The sequence below is a fragment of the Schistocerca gregaria genome, chromosome 7, assembly GCF_023897955.1.
Source record: "Schistocerca gregaria isolate iqSchGreg1 chromosome 7, iqSchGreg1.2, whole genome shotgun sequence".
In the NCBI taxonomy this organism is placed as follows: domain Eukaryota; kingdom Metazoa; phylum Arthropoda; class Insecta; order Orthoptera; family Acrididae; genus Schistocerca; species Schistocerca gregaria.
The window spans coordinates 273,467,575-273,493,881 of NC_064926.1; the positions used below are offsets into that span (position 1 = coordinate 273,467,575).

The 26,307-nt window shown below is 39.7% G+C and overlaps 1 protein-coding gene across 3 annotated transcripts in view; it reads right to left on the bottom strand.

The window, feature by feature from the left end:
- LOC126281451 (uncharacterized) overlaps positions 1-26,307 on the bottom strand; it is a 183,618-nt gene that overhangs the window by 78,237 nt on the left and 79,074 nt on the right. The window contains exon 1 of one of the 3 annotated variants that reach the window (XM_049980431.1): positions 21,657-21,897. The exons of the other annotated variants lie outside the window; for them this stretch is intronic. The gene's annotated coding sequence lies outside the window, so the exon portion shown is untranslated. Of the gene's footprint in view, positions 1-21,656; positions 21,898-26,307 lie in introns of those variants that run through there. 3 annotated transcript variants of the gene reach the window in all.

Here is a 26,307-nt window from a genome sequence, read left to right on the forward strand (position 1 = left end):
TTTTTACCGACGTTTCTTCCCCTGTGGGATCATCCAGATGTTGCGTCCGGGCCATGCTGTGATGAACTCCACCACAATGCACCATAACTTGCCACTGATTGAGCACACTGTCTTTTCCCGTTCCTTCAACTACCTCGCTGTGCAGGGCCAACCGAATTAGGCGCTAAAGTCACTCTGACCGCAGGCCATGTGACTTTCAACTTTCTTTGCACAAGGGAAGACCTCTGGCACCATGTTCCCACATTTTCATTCATTTCCAGTGAGTAGTTATGATTTTATGTTACTTTATCGATCTTGTCCGTAAGTTTTGTCGAGTAGTGTACTCTACACTAAGGTAACGAAAATCATGGGATAGCGACATGCACACATACATATGGCGGTAGTATCGGGTACACAAGGTATAAAAGGGCAGTGCAAAGCGTACTTGTCATTTGAACTCAGGTGATTCGTGTGAAATGGCGTCCGACGTGATTGTGGTCGCTTGATGGGATTAACAGACTGCGAATGCGGAATGGTAGTTGGAGCTAGATGCATGGGACATTTCATTTCGGAATTCGTTACAGAATTCAAATCCCGAAATCCACAGTGTCAAGAGTGTGCTGAGAATACCGAATTTCAGGCCTTACCTCTCACTGCAGACAACTTAATGGCCTACGGCCTCCACTTAACGACCGAGAGCAGCGACGTTTGCGTAGAGTTGTCAGTGCTAACAGACAAGCAACACTCCGTGAAATAACCGCAGACATCACTATGGGACGTAAGACGAACGTATCAGTTAGGACAATGCGGCGAAATTTGGCGTTAATCGGCTATGGCAAGAGACGACCGACGCGAGTGCCTTTGCTAATAACACGATATCACGTACGCTAGATGACTGGAAAACCGTGGACTGATTAACTGAGTCCGATTTCAGTTGGTAACAGCTGATGTTAACGTTCGAGTGTGGTGCAGAACCACGAAAAGCTATGCACCTAAGTTATCAACAAGGTACTAGTAAGTAGGCTGTTTAGGTTTTTTTACTGCTAACGCCACATAGCGCTCTGTATGAAAATCACTGGCTGTGCCTTGTGCAGTCTGTGGCTGGTTGGCATTGTTGTAATACTCGCCATTGTAGTGTTGGGCAGCGGCAGCTGGATGTTAACAGCGCGTAGCGTTGCGCAGTTGGAGGTGAGCCGCCAGCAGTGGTGGACGTGGGGTTAGAGATGGCGGAGTTTTCCAATTTGTAAGAATTGATGTCATGAACTCATTATATATATATAATGACTATTAAGGTAAATATTTTGTTTGTTCTCTATTAAAATCTTTCATTTGCGAACTGTGCCTATCAGTAGTTAGTGCCTTCAGTAGTTTGAATCTTTTTAGTTGGCAGTAGTGGCGCTCGCTGTATTGCAGTAGTTCGAGTAACGAAGATTTTTGGTGAGGTAAGTGATTTGTGAAAGGTATAGGTTAATGTTAGTCAGGGCCATTCTTTTGTAGGGATTATTGAAATTCAGATTGCGTTGCGCTAAAAATATTGTGTGTCAGTTTAAGCACAGTCTTGTAAAATTTTTCTAAGGGGTGTCAGTTTAAGAACAGTCATGTATAAATTGTTCTAAGGGGACGTTTCATATGTCGACCCTCAGCCGAGGATACCTCACTGGAATCTTCTGATTTTTTCTTGTAGTTTGTGTAGTTAGTGTAGCCTTTGTTTATTGCTAGCGCGCAATTGTAGAGAGAATTTCCTCTGTAGTTGCAGTCTTTCACTGTTGTACAGTAAAACAGTTGTGGCATGCATGCAGATTTACACCAAGTATTTCGCAGTTGGGCTTGCAATTAACGAGATATTATTTTCAGTGTTATGTTAATGTGTTTTCTTATTTTTGCTCTTCAAATTGTTCTTTTCTGTGTTATCGTGTGAAATATTGTGACAATAATGCCGTGTGAAAAACGTAATACTAGGCTCCAAAGTAAACTGAGAAATGACAGTGAAGACGAAAGCAGTGTGTTAGCGCCACCATGTAATGAATTAACTAATGTTCAAAGTAGTAATTTGGTAGTTGTGCATAGGGAAATGGAGTGGGTTGCAAATAATGGTGTAGGCAGTGAAACAATTAGTGAACAGGGAAGCATTATCGATAGATCGGTCGGCAACAGCTCGCGTCAGGAATCCGAAATGACAGGACACAATCTTGCAAATACTGTAGATTCAGGTTTTTCTCAAATAAGTCAAGACACATTTTCTGTTTTTCAAACTGCGAATATTGCCGGTTCAAATGCATTGCCGAATAGCACTAAGGAACATGTTTCAGACACCAGTGCATTGTTATTACAATTAATGCAACAAATGGGACAAAAGCTTCAAAAGTTAGACACAATGGAACAAAAGCTTCAAAAGTTAGACACCACGCTTGAACAAACACGTGAAGATTTAACTAATGAGTTACATAACATTGAATCGAAATGTCAAAAAGTCTAATGACGTAAAAACACAATTTTGTGAGCATTTTCAACCTATTTTTTCGTAGCATGAAAATGCATTACCGAATCACGAAGCAGCCATAAAAGAACTGCAAACTGTTGTACATGAAAATCATGAGACCTTGCAAGCTAAAATTGACTCAGTTGCATCTACCGATTCAGTTAAGCAACTTGCAAAAACTCAGGATAACTTAAAGGACACAGTAGATACGATTTCAACACAAATGGACACTCTGAAACTTGGTTCAGAAAAACACAGAGGAAATAATTTCACTATCTGATAAAGTAGCCGAACTTTCAGATCAGTTCACTAACTTATCTACAAAGGTAGATGATGATCTGAATGACACAAAACCTGTAGCCTTCACTGACTCTGAAGAGAATGAACAAATTAGCAAATTCAAACAGAATGAAAATCAAATCGACACACAGTACAAAAGAGAAATGCGGGAAGTGCAAAATCAGTTGGCTCAAGTAATACAAGAATTACATATTTCAGAGGACACTCGCGCTCCAGTACGGGAAGAGGGACATAGAAATACAGAACAACCACAAAATAATAACACAGGAAACTTCGGAAATTTTGAAAGAAATTGGCAAGGTACACCGAATTTTGAGATGGAACCGCCGAAACGACGTAACAATGACCGACATGCGACTCGCCGACATGATGATTTTGACTATAAGCTATTCATTACTACACGTAAATTCAAAACATTTAAGATTTCTGGCAACGACATTCATCCACAAGCGTGGCTCCATCAATTCTCTCATTGTTTTCCTCCCAACTGGTCATTAGAGCACAGATTAGAATTTATGTGTGGCTACTTGGAGAAAGAACCAGCTGTAAGAATGCGATCGGTCATTCACGATTGTCACAGTGAAGGAGAATTTTATCATGCCTTCCTCTCTGCATATTGGTCTCAAGCTACACAAGACCGAGTAAAACATGGCATCATAATGATGAAACATTTCGAACAATCTGAATTTTTCAGTCTTGTGAAATATTTTGAAGACATGTTGCACAAGAATCAGTACCTGTCAAACCCATACAGCCCCTCACAACCCATCCGCATTTGCTTAATCAAATTACCGGAACATTTACGGCATATTATTTTGGCAGGACGTTGCAAAGACGACATTGAAGCTTTTCAGGGGCTCTTACAAGAATTAGAAATTGACACTGACAATCGCGGAACGCGAAAACAGGAACACATCAATTATAGGTCACATCAGTCGCAATTCCGCGATGAAAGAAATAATAACTGGACACGACAAGGCTATTCTCACAATACAAAGCGTGACCAAAACAGACACCACCCGTATGACAACCGTTGGCAGAGTAGTAATAATTACAGGGAAAGGTCGCCTCTCCGCGGTAATGACTATCACAGAGACAAGCAAAGAAACAGACAATATGGGAACCAAAACAATTATTATCAAGGGAGACAGAATAACGTCAGACGCAACGGTCCAGCGCGCAGTTACGATTCGGGGAGAAATTCTCCACCACTTAACCGACAAGAAAGAAACTACAGGAACTACCGACATGACGACAGACGATATAATCATAAAGACAGACCGGAATTTCATCAGAACCGGCGGGATTCAAACAGAGCTGGGCCCTCTCGGCAAGGTGAATTTGTAGAAGTTAGGTCTCCTAATCCCAATAACGGCGCGCGCCAACAAAGAGACAGACAATGACTCACACCGCAGGCAGCCGCGTGCGCCGGCTGGCTCAGAGAAAAAAAAACATAGACGCTAACCTTGAGAAAAATTCCAGTATTCTTTACCGATGTATACCGCATTATAATTGCTTTCAAGTTCAAACTCTGAGTACTATGAAGAGTAAAGGATTGCACCACACTTCACATGTAAAACCGTTTATTAAAAGATAATCTGCTTTTTAACTTTGCCTTTGGCATAAAACATTTCACTTCACATTTCTAGTATGCTTTGTCAGACTTAGAATCTGTTAACATGCAACAATGTTTGAAGTTAAATATCCAGTCAAGAACCAAGAGAACTTATTTAAACAGAAATTACGAATGTATTGTTATAGTGAACAGACGACACAGTGTTATTGTGTGTGTACATTCTTGCTTGTTAGTGGCACAATTACGTAACGACCATAAGGCTCACATACTTAAAACATTTACCAGTACTGCTAATGAGATTTTAATGCAACATTTTGGTTTACTTGAAAATACATTCTGGATTTAAAGTACTTTCTGTGAGATACCAGATGACACAGTGGTTAGTTTATGTGACAATTACACGATTTTATCACGACGCTACTAATGTGTGACACAATTTACTTTGTGCTTTAGCGGTGTATATGTTTTATGTCTGCATAGTTTTTCTGAATTCTTCTGGAAAAGAAAACATGTTTTAGTATTAACTTTTGTGGTATAGCTACAATGAGACAGCCTTTTCTGTAGCACAACAATACGTTACAGTACAGTACTTACTTCATCAAGGCAATAAGCGTAGTAACTACGATATCTATACGCAAAGTATTTCAGTTTTGTTTATCATGAGGTAAGTACATTGACTTCTGCAGAACTTAGCTTTCGGAGAACGATAACTACGACACTTCCACAGAGATTATCTTACAACAAGACGCACATTTTAGCGCTACAGTACACGTATTTGAGTGATTAATTTAGTACTTAAAACATTTATTTTTAAAGATATTTGAAGTACAATGATACAAAAGTTTTCCATGATACATTTCATTCCATTGCTGTAATCTGTAACACCTGAGGATATAATTACATTAATCCTCATGGGGGTACACGCTTACTTTGTGTACCATGTGTTTGGCAAGCACAAGGAGCCCTAGCTAATATGGTATTTGCTTATACAACTTGACACATCGTTACCATATTTCTCTAACACATAAATTACACAGCTATCTGATCACTTAACTGAGAGAAACAAAAATTTATTATACTACACCAGTGACAGATGTTTACGTAATTACACAGTTGGATAACTTCACACTTACGAAATTGTATTTTGTCTGTACTTTGTGAAATGTTCATATTTTTTCGGAACCATTGTGATACTATGAGAGGTTTGAATTATGTATTTGGTATGGGATCATGATTTTTAAAGTACGTTTGAGGCTGATGACACTTGACATGAGCAGAGAATTTTTTTAGGTTTTGAAATTATTGGAGGAAGCTACGACGGACGATTTTGAGAGTTGACTGAGGTGTTATGATGTTATTTTTACGATGACTATGTATATTATGGTGCTGAGGTATGTTTATGATCAATAAGCTGATGCTATATGAGGAATTTGATTATGCTACTTATTTGTTATGATGAAATATTGAAGAAGTGTCGACGAATATGTATATGTGTAATAAGGTAAGGAATAATGAGTAGTGGTTAGCGACTCTGGTTTGTGAAAAAGGATGTTGGAAACCGAGAATCGTACTTTAAGAGATATGAAATGTGTGTATATGCGTGAATGTATCACTATGCTGGCGAAAATTTTTTGACACTATTATATTTAAAAGATTTTGTTTCTACAGATGTGTAACGCAAATTCTTGATCTGTGAATTTTTTTATATGAGACTGCCACTATAGCGGGAACTGGTGTCGTAAATATTTCGGTAAGACAGTTAAGTGACCACATGCACGTAATGTGTTGTGGGCACCCAGCTGCCCGACAGCCACCTGGAAACAAGCCATTAGTGTGTGCCTTTCAGAGGCACAGGTGGATAAAAAAAAGGAGGCCATTATCCTCGCTATTGACATTCCTTTGTAGAAAGCACCGCAAATACGACACGCTCATTACTTGAAAACATTCTTACATCTGCACACCTGATTATGACAAGTGTCTTTCTACGAGAGTTGAGAGAACTTCTACTCACTTATGAAATGCCACATAGCTATTGAATGATGTTTTTATTCCTTACTTTGCATAATTGCTTATTTCATTTGATATCTGTTTTCCAGCTGTGTTACAGCATTGGTTTTATAAAATAAAATTAAACGCATTTGCTAATGTGAAAACTTTCTGTCAACAGATCTGTTAAATAATAATTTTATGATCCACATTTTTCAAAAAAAGGTGCACTTGGAAAGGAAAGAACAATAAGAAGGGACTAGTAACAGTAACTGCATATATAATTTTCTCTTTCAAGTACTTGGTAATTTATTTCATAGAATAAGTTTTTGTGGTGCACCACTTTAATTATATAGGCATTAAGATGTGAATAGACATTTCCCTTATCTGCATTGTTGTCTTTACTGTAATATTTTTTCTGCTTGAGCTATGTCTTGCTTAGATATAAGTTATTGCATTTGTTGCTGCTGTTTGCCAGGCATAGTGCTACTGAATTTGACTTTGTATTACTCTGTTAAGCCAGTTTTACTACGGATTTATTTTTCTTGTTTGCTGTGCATTGACTTATATTAGTTTTAATATTTCTGCTTGCTTTGCTTACTTGCATTTTTTGTCATTGCTGTTTGTATTAATTGTTTTGTGCTGCTGCATTGCCTCGTCCCTTAGTTTATCATCTGAGCTCAGTAGATTTAAGTTAGCTTAAGAGGGGGTAGCCTATATAAAAGAATGAGTTGCGGTGAATTGGAAGAAATGCACTGAGAGGTTATACGAAAAACGTACAGAAAGCAGGTATAGGTAGGATTCTCTTGGAAATAAATGATGAGGTAAGATACCGGAAAATAAATGATGAGGTAAGAAATATGTGAACATATAAATACAGGAAACACGTTTTGATAGCATTTTTTTGGTGGAAACAAATGTTGAAATAAGACGAAAGATCTAAGGAATGAAGTTTTGGGTTGGACTGCAGTACCAAATATTACACTGAAAACAAACCCTGCCCTTTCCTCTTGTGTTATCCCACTATGTGTTTGTGTACCCTTGTGTATTTGCTTTCTTCCTGTCTCTGTGTACTGTTTCATAGAATTTTTTCTCTTCTAATACTAAGCTACATTCACTATGATGAGGAATACTGTTATCCTCAAATATAATTTGCATTAATAACATTTATTTACGTCGTAAAGATGTTTACACATTATTTATTCTGTTTTGTTCTAATGCTCATGTGTGAAGTTGATGTTTCAAAAGTTATTCTGATCTCTTATGTATGTACTTATGTAATAAATTTTGTAACACTGATGTATTTGTTATTTCGATTCTTTTGTAAAGCCCCTATTACTACAAATGTTATCTGTATTGTTTAATGATGTATTTTGTACCTTTGTTATTGTATTCTTATGTTATAAAATTGTAATTGACACCAGTTGGTCAAATTAAGTAATTTGTAAGTTACATTTCACTGCATACGTTTCTGTTGGTCATAGTATGTGGACAATATGTGAGAAGTAGGGACTGATAGTGTTTGCACGTGTGTTAATAATTCAGCAAGGGACAGGAAAACAGCATTGCTGGTTCTAAGGACATTTCAAACAAATTCTTTGTGAGTGGACAAGTGGTGGTTCATGGACTTGCTATATTGTCCACAAGACTCTTTGATGGTGATTGTGCACCTGCACAGTCGCAACAGTTGGCTGCTAGCCATCTCTACAACGACTACAGTGGGTCTACACCTTTGATGGCTCACCAATACCATTATTTCTACAAGGACTGCAGTGGGTGTGCACCTCTGGTGGCCCACCAATACCATAATCTCTACCAGGACTACAGTGGGTCTGCTCTGTGATGACCTACCTACCAATGATCTTCATTTCGACTGACTCTGCTGTGGGTTTGCTCTGTTGTGGCCCATTACCTGTCAGCATGTCAAGAGTCAAGCACTGTCTTTCTGTTGGAAGGACAACACTACTTCGTCAAGACTGCATGGAAATCCACTACTTCCGTGTGCATTTTCTTTTACTGCTCAGACATTGAGCAAAAACACTACTATTTTACTGTGATGAACGATCAGGACTGTCTTTATGGACTGTGAGAAAATTTTAGCTTTTGACCAACATTGTATCAATAAGTGTTTGCATTTGATTTCTTTGTTATTGTAATTGTAATTATAATTATGAATTTTTTTTTCAAATCTGTATTGGCCAGTGCACAAAACAATTTGTAAAATTTTCTGTGGGAAGCATTGGGGCTATGTAAGTAGGCTGTTTAGGTTTTTTTATTGGTAACGCCAAATAGCGCTCTGTATGAAAATCACTGGCTGTGCCTTGTGTAGTCTGTGGCTGGTTGGCATTGTTGTAATACTCGCCATTGTAGTGTTGGGCAGCGACAGCTGGATGTAAACAGCGCGTAGCATTGAGCAGTTGGAGGTGAGTCGCCAGCAGTGGTGGACGTGGGGAGAGAGATGGCGGAGTTTTCAAATTTGTAAGAATTGATGTCATGAAGTCATATATATATATATAATATATATATATATATATATTATGACTATTAAGGTAAATATTTTGTTTGTTCTCTATTAAAATCTTTCATTTGCTAACTGTGCCTATCAGTAGTTAGTGCCTTCAGTAGTTTGAATCTTTTATTTAGTTGGCAGTAGTGGCGCTCTCTGTATTGCAGTAGTTCGAGTAGCGAAGATTTTTGGTGAGGTAAGTGATTTGGTGTGTTGGGGCTTATGGGCGCACAACATCGAGGTCATCAGCGCCCGTAAGTGATTTGTGAAAGGTATAGGTTAATGTTAGTCAGGGCCATTCTTTTGTAGGGATTATTGAAAGTCAGATTACGTTGCGCTAAAAATATTGTGTGTCAGTTTAAACACAGTCTTGTAAAATTTTTCTAAGTGGTGTCAGTTAAAGCACATTCGTGTATAATTGTTCTAAGGGGACGTTTCATACTGTGCAAGCTGGTGGTAACTCCATAATGGTATGGGCTGTGTTTTCTTGGAATGAACTGAGCATTGACTGGATGGAATTTGTATGGATGACAATGCGCCATGTCACCGCCCCACAATTGTTTGCGATTGGTTTGAAGAACATTCTGGATAAATCGAGTGAATGATTTGGACGTCGAGATCGCCCGACATGAAGCCCAACAAAATTTATGGGTCATAATCGAGAAATCAGTTCATGAACAAAATCCTGCACCGTCAACACTTTCGCAATTATGGGCGGCAATAGAGGCAGCATGGCTCAATATTTCTGGAGGGGGCCTCCAACAAGTTGAGTCCATGCCACGTCGAGTTGCTACACTACGCCAGGCAAATGGAGGTCCGACACAATATTAAGTGGGTATCGCATGACTTGTCTCTCCTCAGTGTAGATGCAGTCTAACTTCAGACTCTGTACGGTTGGTTTCTTAACATATGTTTACACAGGCAATGGAGACTGAATATTGGAGACAAAATAGGCAGTAAATACTGTCCTACAACGCTGCCCGCCACACGAAATGCAACCTCGTGTAGGCAACATTGCCGGCAACTGTTAGGCGCTAGTATTTGCGGAAATACATTTCCGAACAAGAAGTGTTTACACTGGCCGCACTATTTCCACAAAAATGGACGAAAGCGAGAGAGTGGAAGTGAGTCCGTCTCTCCTACTGTATAATTTTTTACGTAATCAGAATACTTTGGAAAATATAACTCGTGAATTGATACTGCACAAAACATACCCTTTCCAGAATTTTACCAGAATGTCAGAACGCGATTTTTAATAACTCGTACAAGCATCTTTACCGAGAACTACAGAAAGTAACACAGATCTGAGAGAGTATATACCAGTTACAATGCGACTGGGTATCACCCACAGGTTTTTAGCTGCTGGTAATCCGTACAGAAGTTTAATGTACCTCTAAAGTGCATTATTCATCAGTAAACACCTTAGTACCACAGGTAGGAGGACTGAAGGATTTTTATTAATATAGGTTTAAAATAAGAATCCGATTTTTATATTAATGTGTTATTTCTGTTCACCAGAACAGTGAAAGAATTATTAGTTTCTTAAATGCGACACATCTACGGCCAGGGCGACGGGCTGTAAAAAGGTAAGGTATACAAAGACCACAGTCTGCCTTTCGATCGTTGTGAAGTAGATGCCTATGAACATGTGGGCAAATGTGAAAGAGCTCTCAAAAATTTCTAATAATAAAAGTATACCTCCTTGCTGCAGATATTTGAATACATTACTTTCTACGCCCCATCGCTCTTGTCATAGATGAAATGATAGAATGGCATTATTGGCCGCTGGCGCCTGTGTTCCTATTCGACGCCTCTCTGGCGACTTGTGTGTCGATGAAGATGACAGGAAATGATGAGGACAATACAAACACCCAGTTCCTGAGAGAAGAACATCTTCCACCATACCGAGAAATGAACCAGGGCCACGAGATAGAGGTGTTCGCCGCTAAACCATGAGCTATGGACAATGCGCGTAGACGTATCGCATTTATGAAATTTTTGCCCACTTATCCTTTACTGTAGACAAGAAACAAGACAAGTGACTAACTTCGCGCTCGAACTTTCGAACAGAAGGGAAGGAATATTGTTACCGCTCTAATACGTGAGTGCAGCACTCTCGATGAGAGATAAAGGTCAGAGCGACAGGAAGCACTTACAGATTAGGTATGGCCCGACCATACGAAATATTTTCCATTCTGGTGAACAACATCCGACAATACATCGCCAACTACTTGCAACAGATTGATACATCACCAAAATTGACTGGCCATTGCAGCAGTGTTGACGGCAACATTTTGTGGTCACACATTGCCGTAAAACATTGCCCGTCCAAACGCATCTTTACGGTCCCTGCTAGCGTCCCCCCCCCCCCCTCTCCCACCGAGCGTCAAGTTATATTGCGCGAATAGCACTATCACATGTGACTAGCGCCAACTAGAGCTCATTTCTGAAAAACTTAAAGGGGGAACCCTTGCGTCAAGCTCACAACACACTTTTATCAAGTGATTAAATCCTTCTTAACATTCTCTTGTCACTGTCTGACAGTTTGTTCCTTCTACAATCGTGTTTACCAGATGATGCGACGCATATCAAATCGACAATTAGCGAGCCATAAAAACTTTCAAAAAAGTCAAGTACCTGGATCCACACACTACATGGCGATGCTCCTGTCGTGTTTTGCTTTTTGTGCACGCACCATTTCGTCAAGAAGTTGGCGAGAACAGCCTGGAGCACGCCCCCGTCTTTACTACGGTGGTTATCGGCAAATGTATTTTACCGGCTTCCTCGATTACGTTTGCGGGAAGCCATTCGTTCGTGTGATGCCCCCCTACACAAAGACCCTGCAACGGCGGGGTGGGTGCAGGGGGGATGCGCCATTGCTCCTCTTGGACGTATAGTTTCTATTGATTACAAAATTCGTATATATTTTTAGCAATTATTGTCTGTAATTCTACTAAACTTCACATTTAGAACGGCCGAGTAGAAACGGCAATAGTGTGCCTGTAGCAAGTACCCGAAAACCCCCTATTCAACTCCAGTTATTTAAAGAACTGAACTCTCGTGTATAGGAAAAGGGGGTTGGGTGTAAAACATGGTAAGTGACAGTTTAGTATTTTACAATGTCCTATTGTTTCTTCCTATTTGAATTAAATATTTGAACAATAAACAATTCCTGGTATAGTTACAAAATGGGAAAATTTTTTTAATTAGAAAAATTAAATGGTAGCTTCCACATTATTCATGGCCAGAAAATGTAGATACCATTTTATTCACAGTATTAAATGTATTCATTGGCGACTGGTGGATAATAATTTAAGGCAACATGCTAATGAGGAAATATAATACAATTAAATCTAATAGGTTTAAGACTTGAAAACACTAATCTCGGTATTAAAAGTTCACTTTCGCTGCTCTCCTCATTTGCTTTGAATTTTTCAGCTTGTTTTAACACATTGTAATAAGTGTAAAAAGCTTCCAGTATGTATTGGAAACAAGACAGAACACCATTGGATTTAGTTGCTTCAATGGGTCGAGGACCTTTGCGTAGAATTGGAAGAGAATATCTGAAGTCTTCGAGGAACTACACTGGACACCTCTTCGTCTTAGTTATATAGGATCCATTTACCACGGTATAAATTAAACACTTTCATTTTTTCAGGTTCCCGACTTCGAAGCTCCATCTCCACAAGATTTCTAATTCCAATTTTGCAGGTACATTCAGGGGTACATGTCGATACGATCTGCAAATGTATTGCAAATAGTAGTAAAGAAACAAATAGAACCATCAATCCTGGTGCTGAAGTTTTACTGCATCAACAGCGAAAATTCAGTAAGTGGTAAACTTCGTTTCCCTTCATTATTTTTTGGGGGTTGTCAGCGAGAAAAAGTTTCGACAAGATTTAGAATTATATGTAAAATTTGTTGGAAGTCATAAAAAGCTCTCATTCCCCTAAACTGGATGAATATCTAGTCTGGGTGATTAATTTTAATACTTTACTTACTGTTTTATACCCTTAACATAATATTTTACCTCTTAATGAGTAGGTTATGACAACATTTTAATTTTTTTTTTTTAATTCGGTCAGTGTTACATGAAACGAAACTCAGGCTTTTCTCCCCCTGGAAGCCGTTAGATAGGCACCCTGTAAGAGGTACTTTGCACCGGTTTAGCCGATCACTACTACAGATTACGTAAGTTTGATTTATTTGCCTGTCTCACTGTTCACGGTATATGGTGGCATTTTCTTGGCACAACAGCAGTTTCGACGCCGCCCTGCAGTCAACATGGATGCGCACTTTTACAGGAGTCGAAAAAAAAGAAAATCCCAATCTTTTCTCTATTGCTTCCTCGTACGTACTGTGCCAAAGAAGCCGTCCACTACTACGTTGATTCGATGGTAATTTCTAGCACATCATAAACATGGCTGTAATCTACCTGCCCCACACCCATCTCCGATTGGAACCATCCTCTTCCCTTGCTGCACAACGTAATATCAGCAGCATCCCACATTTATCTAAAAATTGTTGCAGATTGGTCCTGAGTTAAAGCTTAGCCAACAACCCGAAAAATGTACCTTTCAAAATCATTTTGTACAGTTTAAATTGTGCTCATGAACATTAAATATAGAAAGCGTGAAAATAAAAGAAGGCTACTACAATGATTCCTCCGTTTTCGAAGTTGTATCTCCTCCTAAATACGAGGGTGGTTTGAAAAGTTCTCAGAATCACCACGAGAGGTCAGCGCTAGCGCAACGAGTTGTTCACGTTATATTCATTGGACTGTTGCCTGTAAACACTGCTACTTCAGTTCTCTTGGAAGAGAGCTGTGGCGAAGACGTGGTTCTGTTGTTTTTCCCGCCTAATGATTTGTGAAGACCGAAAAAATTCGAGATTCGAGGTGTGTGTGTGTGTTTGAGGTTTACGGGCGCTAAACAGCGTGGTCATCAGCGCCCATCGAGATTCGAGCAGTGATTAAGTACTTTGTAAAGAAAGGGATGAAAGCAAATGACATTCATGCCGATTTCCATAATACACTGGGGGACTCTGCTCTTTCGTATTCAACTGTTGCCAAGTGGACAAATGAATTTAAATTTGGTCGGGAGAGCTTAGATGATGATCCGCGCAGTGGTCGGAAAAGATGCGTCACTACTCCAGAGATCATTGCAAAAGTGCACGAAATGGTCATGGAGGATCGCCGATTGAAAGTGCGTGAAATTGCTCACGCTTGCCAGATGTCATCTGAAAGGGTATATCACATTTTAATTGAAGAATCAGAATGAAAAAAATATCTGCAAGATGGGTGCCGTGATTCTTAAAGCGCTCCCGCACACATGTACGACACGTGGCAATGAATTGTTGCCACACCCGCCTTACACACTTTATATGGATCTGTCGACTTCCACTTCTTCCCAAAACTGAAAACTTTTGTTGGTGGACGACGATTCGCTTCAAACGAAGAATTGATAGCCGGAGTCGACAGCTATTTTGCAGGCCTGGAGGAAGCTCATTTTCGAGATGGGATCAAGGCACTGGAACATCGTTGGACCAAGAGCATTAATCTACAAGGACATTACTTTTGAAAAATGTTTCAGTGATGTAAGTACGCTTTTTTTCTATTTCGTTCCGAGAACTTTTCAAATCACTCTCGTAATACTAGCACAAATATGGTCGATGCATGAATAGAGTCGTAAACTCACTGAGTTTGCATTGTGGCCACCAGTTGGCGTTACGAGTGCAGTGCTTTGACAAAATGGCTACAAATCGAGAAAAAAGTTTGTGTGTGTTGGAATATGCGAGACGTTTACCTTTGACAACAGTGCAGTGTGCATTCAGAAGGATTTATTGATATCCAAAATTTAGGTGCAGTGGTTGTCTCTAAACAGAAAAGTAACGGTCGACCAGATGAAACTTTGAGAGGATGAAGGGAAGCTCCGTTCACAGCCCAAAAAATTCAATTATCCACCCAAGCCTCGAACTTGGAATACCGCAGCAAAGATTTTGCGACGGCAGTTACACTTGAAACCGTACCGTCTGCAACTCGTGCAACAATGAAAACTGGACGATTATGACTGGCGCCTTCAATTTTGCATCTCAACACAAGAAGCAGAAGCACTTGCGGGCGAACATTTCCCCTCCAAACTAATATTCAGTGACGAAGCAAACCTCCATTTTTCTGGAAAGGTTAATCGCCATAATGTGCTAATGCGGGACACTGAAAATACTCATGAAATTGTAGCGCGTGAACGAGATCAACTAAGGTTAATGTTTCCTGTGCCATTGTCACAGGTGAAGCTGAATGGGCTGTTTTTCTTCTGTGAAAACACTGTGATAGCTACCTCTTGCCTTGATATGTTTCAGCTGTGATTGTATCCGCAACTGACTATGGATTCCAAGAATTTGCTCTTCTAACAAGGCGGGACACCTGTCATTGGAGCATCGATGCTCGTTGCTATCTAAACGACGAACTTTCACATCGCTGGTTGGGCGTAGTTCCCGCCCCCCCTCCCCCCCCCCCCTCACCAGGTCGCGTGATCCAACACCTTGTGACTCTTTCCTTTGGGCGTACATTAAGGACAAACATGAAACATGGCTACCGCTTGGACGTGCATGGTGTGACGGGCTCTCAAAGAACATTTATAGTTAGTGAGTTAACGTTTCTATACATGCATCCAGCACATACTTTCGAAAATATAGCGCTTCGATAACGAATGGATTATTTATAGCAGCACGAGTAATTGTAACAAATCACCTTTTTAGACCGTTTCCGTTTTTCCCAAAATACAGCCAATAACATAAGTCTCCCAACTGCTTTATTTACGATTAAGCCTATGTGATCATTTCATTTCATATTCCACAAGTTATTACACGTAGATATTTGTATGTCAGGCTTTTACAGTGTGGATATGGTTTTTTAAAAGCTGGCGTTTGATTTGTTTCTACTTCTCGCCAGCAGGCGGATACACGCGATGGAATTGCAAGTCATTCAGCAGTTCCGTAACAGATAGCGCTACTTAGCATCGTCTAGCAACTACCAGCATGCCGGACAGAGTGAGAAACCATTAACTCTTCATTTAAATGTTTACTTAAAACCCGCAGAACGAGAAGTCATTCATAATTGATAGAAAATAAATGTGACTGTATTATTAGATGTTGTTACAAGATGATAGGAAATAGCCTATGTATTTTCACTGTTCGTCAGATTAAAATTTAGTAGCATTACTTATTTCAAACGTTGGTGTTCACTAACATGTCCATGGGTTTTCGTATCAACAGTACGGGACGTTCTTGTTATGAAACCCGCAACATGAATTCTGTAGTAAAAATGTAATAAGTAGTGGCAGTGATTAACTGATTGTGAACTATATTTCGGTGTGCTCTGTTCAAAAAACGCTCAAATGTGTGTGAAATTTTATGGAACTTAACTGCGAAGGTCATCAGTCCATAAGCCTACACACTACTTAACCTAAATTATTATAAGGACAAACACACACTCCCATGCCCGAGGGAGGACTCGAACCTCCGCCGGGATCAGCCGCACAGTCCATGACTGCAGCGCCCAAGACAGCTCGGCTAATCCAGCGCGGCGGTGTGCTCTGTCACGTGTGAGGTGTCATCGACAATTTGTCTTTCATTATGTTGTCGAGAGGGAACCTGTAAGTTGTCTAATATTGCTATCATTATCTTGTCACGCTGGTACTGCTGACTACCTCAAACTGCCATGGAAGCCATGTTCTTTCAGCAGCAAAACGCCTGGAGGCTTTGAAACATAACGAGAAGGTTGATCGAAACAGAAGTATTATGAAGAGACATATTTCGACTATCTGCTTCTTAGCACGGCGCAAGATCCACAGATTTTTTTAATAGAAAACCCTGCATTCTTCTCTCGTCTTTCTTTGGAAGATAAAGTCCTGGTGAAGGATCAAAAGCCGACGCCAAGTCCGTCAATTAAAAAATCTTATGGAAAATTTGTAATACGTTTCCAAACACAATGGCACAATTTAAAACTATGGTTAAGTGGCAGCGTTGTAAGGAAAAACCGTACATAAAAGATCATTTAGCATCCGATGGAGTATTTAAAGGCACTTCCTCTTACACAGAATGAATTCATAGCTTGCATTTACAGAACAAATTTCAAGTGAAATTAAAAACAGTCCTTTTATATCAGTACAAGCCAACAAAACAACGGATGTCTCAACTAGAAGTCAAATGAGTGTAACTTTTCATTTCGCAAATAAAGAGCTACGAGAAATAAGAAAGAGATTTGTAGAGTTTTACGACGTATCCATAAACTGGAGTGCGCAAGGCATAACCACTGTTTTGTTGCAAGTGCTATGCAGGGGGAATAGTGATAAAAACAAATTAGTGTCGCAATCATACGACCACAGTGAAACAGGTTTTATAGAACCTGTAAATGAGAAAAAGTTCTCAGGTTGTAGTAGACCAAACAATTTCCCAATACACGAAGTTGAAAAACAACTTAAAGTATATCATTTCTTTGACTGTGAAAAACTGAAAGAACTTAAGTTTATTTATAGCAGTGAGGATAAATCTCTATAGGCTCATGACGTCTTTAAATCCATTATAAACAATGGATTTAAAAAAAATCTTCTGTGAAATAACAGTTGTTGGTTCTTGCAATTCCAGCAACCGCAGCGTCTTGCGAAAGAAGCATGAGTACATTAAGACACGTTAAAACGTACCTTCGCGACACAATGACAAATAACAGTCTGTCAAACTTTGCGATTTCGGGTATAGGGAAGGGAACTGTGAAATCTTCAACAAACTGCAGGACTTCATATTTCATGTTATCAATGTTTACGCCCAGAAAAATGGCAGGAGGATAGAACAAATTTATAAGAAGATATAACGCTGGGTTACTGTGTTATATTTTTATTAATGTGTACTGGTTTGATATTTTTATGTATTTGTTTATAACAAATTCTGTAGTAGCTTCAATCCTAGTAGAAATATATAATTTAGTTACTTTTGCAGTGTTTCTATTTTACAAGCTGTTGTTTTAAGATTTTTTCTTTTTTCGAATCTGTAATTATCAGAGTACTCTACTAAATCTGCCTTGCTTCGCTATTGCTGAAGTGTATTGATAAAAGGAAGGACAATAAGTTATTTACAAACTGTGCACGCACAATCGCGGACTGGACAGGAGTGAAGCTGTTCAATGGAACCATTCCAGCATTTGTCCTAACTGATCTACAGAAACCCTAATTGGAATGGCCGGGCAGAAGTTTAAATTTAGCTACCGCTGAAAGCGAATCCAGCATTACGTCTGATGCTAGGTACGTCGATGCAGTACAGATGCCTCTTCCTATGCAACAGATAAAGTTATATTACCAAATCGAAAAATAATAATGAAACATAATTACCTTTTTTTGTTTGTCTGCAGTCGTGGTACATATTGACATCCGACGCTATAGTACCACAGCACGCATACAGAAGAGACAAAACAATATGGCGGAGCCGAATGATAAAGTGTAGTAACGTGCAGTAATTGCTTTTTAGCATTTTAAAGGGAACAACGTTCGAACAATCCCCTCCGAGTTGGTGGAACTGGATGTCAATACTGCACTGTCAAATAGGTCTAGCATGTAAGGCGTGCAGACGATTCCATGTGTTCAAAAAAGGCTGAATGACGAAGAACAAAGTGACAGACCATCTCTGAAGAAACGATGTGGCGTTCATGGCACTTCTTCATCTACATTTCATTGGTCTTGTTACGTTTTAACATTCAGTATAGGAAGATTCACGCCGCTGTAAAGTAGCGAGAAGCGCACACGTCATGTCATGCGATAGGTGGTCTCGGACTGTGAGAACGGTGAAGTGAGTAACAGCCGTACTAATCTAAATACAAATTTCAGTTAATGCCGATAATCATTGGTGGAAACAACGAACTAGCCACAGGTGCGCCCTGAGCTGGCAGGCGCCAAACTTAACGGTAACTCACCACTTGTCTGTGATCGTTTCCGGAGAAGGCAATACGTGTAAAATGTGATCTCAGGCTGAGAATGAATAATTTATTAAAGCTGCCTCAGATGACGTACTTGTGCAATTTTCTGTTAATGGCGCGGCAATTTTAGAATTATGTGGATGATTTTATTGTGACCTTTTCCGGTGCTCTAGAAATAATTAACATCCGGAAACTTTGAATGCTGATAGCAAGCTTGCTCTCAGACTCACTATGGTTCTATAAATAGATATAAAATAAAATTGCGTCCCAGTCCACTGTAATTTCATTTTTAATACCACTGAATTCTTTCCCATTTGCCACTATGTTATGCACAGTTTAGAGCATGGTCTACAGAGCCTGCATCCAACAGAAGAAACCAGTCGGGATGACGGCAGCGAGACAGCTTTACAAGACAAGAGGTAAGCAAGTTGCATTAATTTGTGTTAGAGAAAGTGAATGCGGACATTATTTACTGAAATCCACCGTGTTTGTTAATAGTGGAAGATCTTTCTGCTGGAAAGTGTTTTATTCAGGAGCCAACTTGTAGTGTTTCAGAGTTCGGTTAGTTTTAAAAGGGTACATCAAGCCTCCTATAAACATTACACTTGACGTCCCTGTCCGAGGATATGTAACTGATATGGCTGATCACATTTTGAACAAATGCATTTACAACCCTCATTTAAATATTACACTTGGAATCGCAAAAGAAGTCGCTGCCCTGGTGCTTTAGCACTGGCGCTTCACAATCGAGGCAATGATAGAAAAAGTGAATATCAGCCGTGGATCAGATTTCAGCATTTTGCACGCCGGATTTTGGTTGCTGACACCCATTCAAAAAGCCCGACGCCCAAGGCACGATGGACCAATGCTGGATGTGTCAGTATGACCTGTATACACAGTAACAAAGCAAGTAGTGGAAACATGTGGATTCACCATTGACGAAAAAGGCGAAAATGCAATTATCGGGTAAGGTGACGCCGTACGCTTTTTCTTTTTAGGTGGGGAGGGGGGGCTGCAACAGTGTGGTCCAACCTGATTATACTCAGGACGGCGGGAACTATTACAGCAGCAAACTAGCGGAATCTTCTGACGTTAAGGTGGCCACACACGTAACTGCATGCTTGACAAACAAGCATGCGCAAGCGTACTGCCCAAGTGCGCTTCAGTTTGTAGAGCATAAATTTGCACAAGAATCAGGACTGTACGAGCTGGTTGATGCTAGATCGAATTTCGATTATTCATGCCTGCGCAAGTGTTGAAGAATATGCATGCTTGAGCACTTGTACCAACAATATGGAGGTTTGTCTAGGCTTTCGTAAGTAATTTGAATTGATTTAATTTGTATTTCGACCTCTTAAATTACATTCAGCACAAAAATTGTACTATAATGTAGGCAAGTCAAATAGTACAGTTTGACATGCAGAAAAAGTGAAGAAAAACAGGAATACTGTGAGATAGTTTTCGTGACATTTCCAATGCGAATAGTTCATATAGGACTAATATTTTCGGTTCTTTAACAACTCTTTATTCCATATACCATGATTCCTTTTCTTTTCATAGCAAATGCAAAAAAAAGCTGCCTAAGCCAGCGCGCCGTCACCTTAGCTCTACATTTTCTGATAGAACAAACTGACCCTTGTACAAGCAAGCTAGAGCCGTGTGAAGGCTGGAGGAATTTGTGCAAGCTCACGCAAGTATGCTTGCGCATGCGTGCTCCTCAAGCATCAGTTACGCGTGGGATTTACAAAAGCTAAGCGTTGTGGGAGGCTGTCCAAAAGGGTGTTTTTCCCTCTCAACAACGTTCCAGCTCATTCTGCACAAGAGACAGCGACACGGTTGCTTCCTAGTGCTATCAAATGTCGCTTCTCCTCCTCTGTTCTCCTGACGTGGCATTCAATGACTTCTCTTTCCTCGATGAAGAATAACTGCTTGGTCGAATGGCTTTTGGGCGATTTTCGATGAATGGATTATATGGTTTTAAGTTACCAGACTACTACGATTTTAAGTCCCTCCATACTGGGCATGTCAGATACAGAGAAGAAAGCCATCCGGTTTTAAACCACAAACAATGAGGAGCAAAAGAAAACTCATAGGGCAGGCGTAAGAGATGGGGTAGACGTGTAATTTTCTAGGTGGGACGTTTCTGGGGTGCAATGTAATTCGAACAGCTGAAATACAGATTTCTATTATCGAGGTCTCTGTCAAGTCACCCACTGTTGGGAGAATATTGAAGGATGAATATATAGACAAGGTCTAATATATATGTGCAAAGTTAGCAAATAATCGGTGCAGAATTCGATTTCATCAATGATGTGTAAACATCAGTGGACGATAATATGATGAATTTATATAAAGGTGTAAAAAGCAACCTACAAATACATAACGGGAGATGACAAACTTTCCGTTTGAGAGCATTGCTGCACCGTAACGTCACTCCGACCTTGTTTTTCTGCAAACATTGAAGGTCGATATTTTCGATGTTACGATGTCTTTACTGAATGTCTGTTTTGCGAGGAAGGTTTTTATATATGAATCATTACAGTAACGATGAATGTATAATATATATTGTTATCTCCCCCGTATTTAATTGTCGTTTAGACTGACATCTCGCGACAATGATTGGAGCTACGAGTTGATCAGTCAGAGAGGTGGCGGGAAAAACAGTAAACATCTGCCGCAACTTCGGAGAGTGACGAATCTCGACTAGAATATATGGATATTCCCTGCCATATTTTTCTGCCAATATGTGAAAGCTAACCCAGGAACCACTGTAGGGATTTGGGTACGGTTTTCATTAACAGATATACTGATTTTTGTATATAGTTGATCACTGCTACGGCAGACAAGTAATCCAGTCGTGGATACTTACTGTACAGCCCCTGTGACGCTGTGGCAGGTCGCCAGTGTACGGATATTCCGAGAGCGGCGGCGCACGTATAGGAAGCCATAGTGTTTGTTGCTGACTTGGTCGGCTTCAGGAGTCGGGTGGCGTGTTCTGCCTAAGGCGTGGAGTGTAGCCAATTCACAGGTTAGCGCTAGCCGGCGCGCCGAATCTGTGGTGAAGCCAGCTCACGGACAGTGGACCATATCCTCATTCCCGTTGCACTGCCCTGCGATCGTTAAATTGTTGATGCTCTTGTATGTTTGGTCAATATGATCCGTTTCTCGAAGACAGAACAGCTACAATGTAGGAATCAACAATGGTTGCTCATCGTTCGTGATTAGTGAATCACAAACGATGAGCAATTCAGCTCGCTCGTACATCGGAAAGATTAGGAAATATCAAATGGCAGTGGTCTATTCATTACCGAAAAATAAGATCATCCAGGAGAAGTGAAAACAGACAATCAGAATGTAAAAAAAACATCAAAAGGCAGCTACAAATAGAAATGATAAATTATTGGGCGATGTCGTAAGACTGTTTCTGCACGAACGCTGAAAGTTTGCAAAGTTACGTTTGTTTTTGATTGAGTTGTATATTACCATGTTCATTCTCGTCACAACGTCCTTGCGGTCACCAATTCTTGTATTCATCATAATGCTCCCTATTTTGCTCATGATTATTTGTTGCTAAGACGTTAAGTATGTTTTCGAAACCATTCACACTTCGAGGGGACTCCTGAAATAACTTTTTCGAAATGGTATTCGGAGAAAGCATTTAACAGTATTTATTACGATGTTTCATACCTACCCAAGACTTTAAACGTGTACTTTCGCCAACAGATTGAAGTCACTACAAACTATTATTATGTGAGTGGGGCACCTATTTGAAATGAGACTCAAGTTTTCTTTGAATTATTCAGCAACTGAATTATCTGAGTCGGGGGTCGGTAAAAGAAACCAATTATTAATTTATTCCTGTTTTCAAGTATAACCTCCGCCCAAACGAACTCCCAGGAATTATCTAATTTCACTACGAGGTGAACTATCTCTAACAGCAACAAAACCACAATCACTAACGGTACTTAACATATCCTTACTGTATAACGTTAGGTTCTTTGTAAAAATTTCGCCTGAACTTATCTCTAGCTTTAGCCAGCTTTCGGTACCTATAATGATATGAGCTTCAATGCTTGGAGCTCTTTTTCTTTCCCAACATATTTCCTTCTATAATATTGCCTATTGCTATGTCTACTCTCGCCCTGTGTTTTCCTGCACTTTGAGACTGTAGCTCTTTCTGTACTTTCCCGAGACCCTCTAACCTAAGAGATCCTCTGTCATCTGAAGCTCGAATTTTTACGCAAATCGAGGAGGAGGTGAGAAGACCAAGAATATTTTATGCAGAAGGCTTTGTTTTGTTGCCATGCGCGAGTAATCCATCGAAATGGAAGCTGTCGATTTAGGTACTGTAGGATACTGGTATGCCGGTGGAATGGAGGTGCTCGCTAGTGTAATCCCGAGTATCCACCTCCGCTGTGACTGGTGACATTAACCAGTGTTTCAAAAGTCCAGGCACACATAATGTGCTATAATTGCCTCGATGAAGCAAAATGAACGAAACACACTTTAATGTTAAACACTTACATTATTCTAAGCGTTTTTTATATTTACTAACAACCCTACCTCATACTTTTCTAAGGTAGTTTCAGTTTCTGAAATAAGTAGCCTGCTTAGGTAGTTCGTCCTTCCACTTCGGGCTATTGTTTCGTAATTACATGACGAATTGATACTTAGAATACGTTTCATTACATTCCTTTAAGTTTGTATCAGTTTTACAGTAGTATTTTTGACAGTTTAAAGTAATTATGTCAACTGATTTTTACATCTTATTGAACAAAACATTAAGATTACGATATCACATTTTGTCTTCAACATTTTGTTACACCTTAAGGCGTACGCCATTTTCAAAGGATCTAGAATAAAATCGTTACATATGAGAAACATGTGATGGCAAAATAATAGTAAATACATCATGACTAGCGAATTAAAATCAGCAGTTAACAAATATATGACACCCAAAGTCTTATGGTTCACTGAATAGCGAAAGTGAGTGTGTCCAACACATACTGATACATAATCTCTCCTCTGTCTTAATGTCGTCAGATATAAATGCAAACTGATTAAAATGGACTCACGAAAGGATTGAGAAAAGAAGTGCGACAGGCGGCACTTAATGCAAGGCGAGGATGATGTGTAATGGCACTACAAAAGTAATTTAAATTTTGCGATCATTGTAAAATATTGAATAACAGAAGTTCAAATATCAAATATGTAGTAACATAAACTCGTTGCTTCAAGTTGCAATGGTAAAACTACATGTTGCAAACTATATGGCACTTGGGTATAATGATGTCTGTATCATTAGTCAAAAGAGCGTTAAAAAATGAGAAAAATACTCATTTAAGTACAAAATATAGATAGCAAGGAAACAATACACAGATACGGATAATGATCAAGCATAATCAGTGTTGTATACCAAGAAGAAAAAACAAAAGTTACAATTCTGAAGCTGTATTTGGCGTGTGAGTAATGATTGTATTGTCATGGGATCAACCAGCTGTTGGCTAATAATGACATATGACCATTATAATGGGAATACACATTTCAATAAAATCTGTTTACACATCGCATAAACGAAAAAATAAAAAACAGCCTCCTTGCGATTCCGTAAAATAACAGAATGCTGAGGACATGAGTAGTAGAGTATTAATCAACTGTACAAGGAGCATTACATAACCATTGTTTACATACCAGCATTAGAGAAATAATAAAAACAAAAGAGGAAAAATCTGTAATCTTATGATCGAGTCAGTAAGCTGCTCAAAGCTGAACTAGCTTTAAAAATGGTCATCTTACGTACTAGTCAACAGCATCTTCGCTACAAAATAAATGGATCCTATGGACCCAATATTTTTATTCTTCTTGTGGAAATAAGTTTTGGTCGTGTATTATGTGCGAAGAAATGCGCTTTTGTTATTTGTTGATGCATAAGACACTGTGTGTCATATCTGATAGTGGTACTTTTTATTTGTTTGTCTTGATGTTTCCACTACTATTGATGTCATCACATGTTTCTGATGTATACCCATTTTATTGCAGATCCTTCGAAACTGGCGTAACGCTGAAATGAGTATAGTGTAACTATGTCAATAAAAGCTGTGCGCAAGACAAAAGTGTTAGGGTGCAACTAAATGACCGCGACATTTCACAAGGCCTTTATGCAACATATCACTTTAAGATTATATTGTCTTTTTGCAAACCTTATATACTGTGTTATCTGTTTATCATAACCTGAAACTGGCAATGAAAGAAATACGCATGCCAACATATGCAATATCCCTTTTCCATCGTGAAAGAAACACTTGTCCTTTAGGGACGTCTAAAACATATTTACTGATGGGCTTATACTTTCGGTATCAATGACAGCATAGAGTGCCTCGAAGCCCGCTAGCTAAGCATGGTGTCTCTTATTCTTGTGCATTCTTTTCTAGTTTGAACTAACTGCCAACTTCTGTCAAATGCGCTGGCATTTGAACTGGCACATGTTGGTGACTAGTTTGTGCATTTATGGTATACTGTGTTTCTGCTGCTGCTGCTGCTAATGATGATGGTTAAACATGGGATCATTGAATATAAATGAAGAACGTATTAATCAATCACCATGAGTTCTGGCAAGTTCTCACCCTTTTTGATAAAGGTCGTAATATCTTCACAAATTTTCGTTCCTACTTACGGAAGCGTTAAGTCGAAATTTGTACAAGACGTAGTTTTTACAAGATACACTACATCCTCTCCCTTACATTCTTCATACAGGGTGTTTCAAAAATGACCGGTATATTTGAAACGGCAATACAAACTAAACGAGCAGCGATAGAAATACGCCATTTGTTGCAATATGCTTGGGACAACAGTACATTTTCAGGCAGACAAACTTTCGAAATTACAGTAGTTACAACTGTCAACAACAGATGGCGCTACGGTCTGGGAAACTCTATAGTACGATATTTTCCACATATCCACCATGCGTAGCAATAATGTGGCGTAGTCTCTGAATGAAATTACCCGAAACCTTTGACAACGTGTCTGGCGGAATGGCTTCACATGCAGATGAGATGTACTGCTTCAGCTGTTCAATTGTTTCTGGATTCTGGCGGTACACCTGGTCTTTCAAGTGTCCCCACAGAGAGAAGTCACAAGGGTTCATGTCTGGCGAATAGGGAGGCCAATCCACGCCGCCTCCTGTATGTTTTGGATAGCCCAAAGCAATCACACGATCATCGAAATATTCATTCAGGAAATTAAAGACGTCGGCCGTGCGATGTGGCTGGGCACCATCTTGCATGAACCACGAGGTGTTCGCAGTGTCGTCTAAGGCAGTTTGTACCGCCACAAATTCACGAAGAATGTTCAGATAGCATGATGCAGTAATCGTTTCGGAACTGAAAAATGGGCCAATGATTCCTTTGGAAGAAATGGCGGCCCAGACCAGTACTTTTTGAGGATGCAGGGACGATGGGACTGCAACATGGGGCTTTTCGGTTCCCCATATGAGCCAGTTCTGTTTATTGACGAAGCCGTCG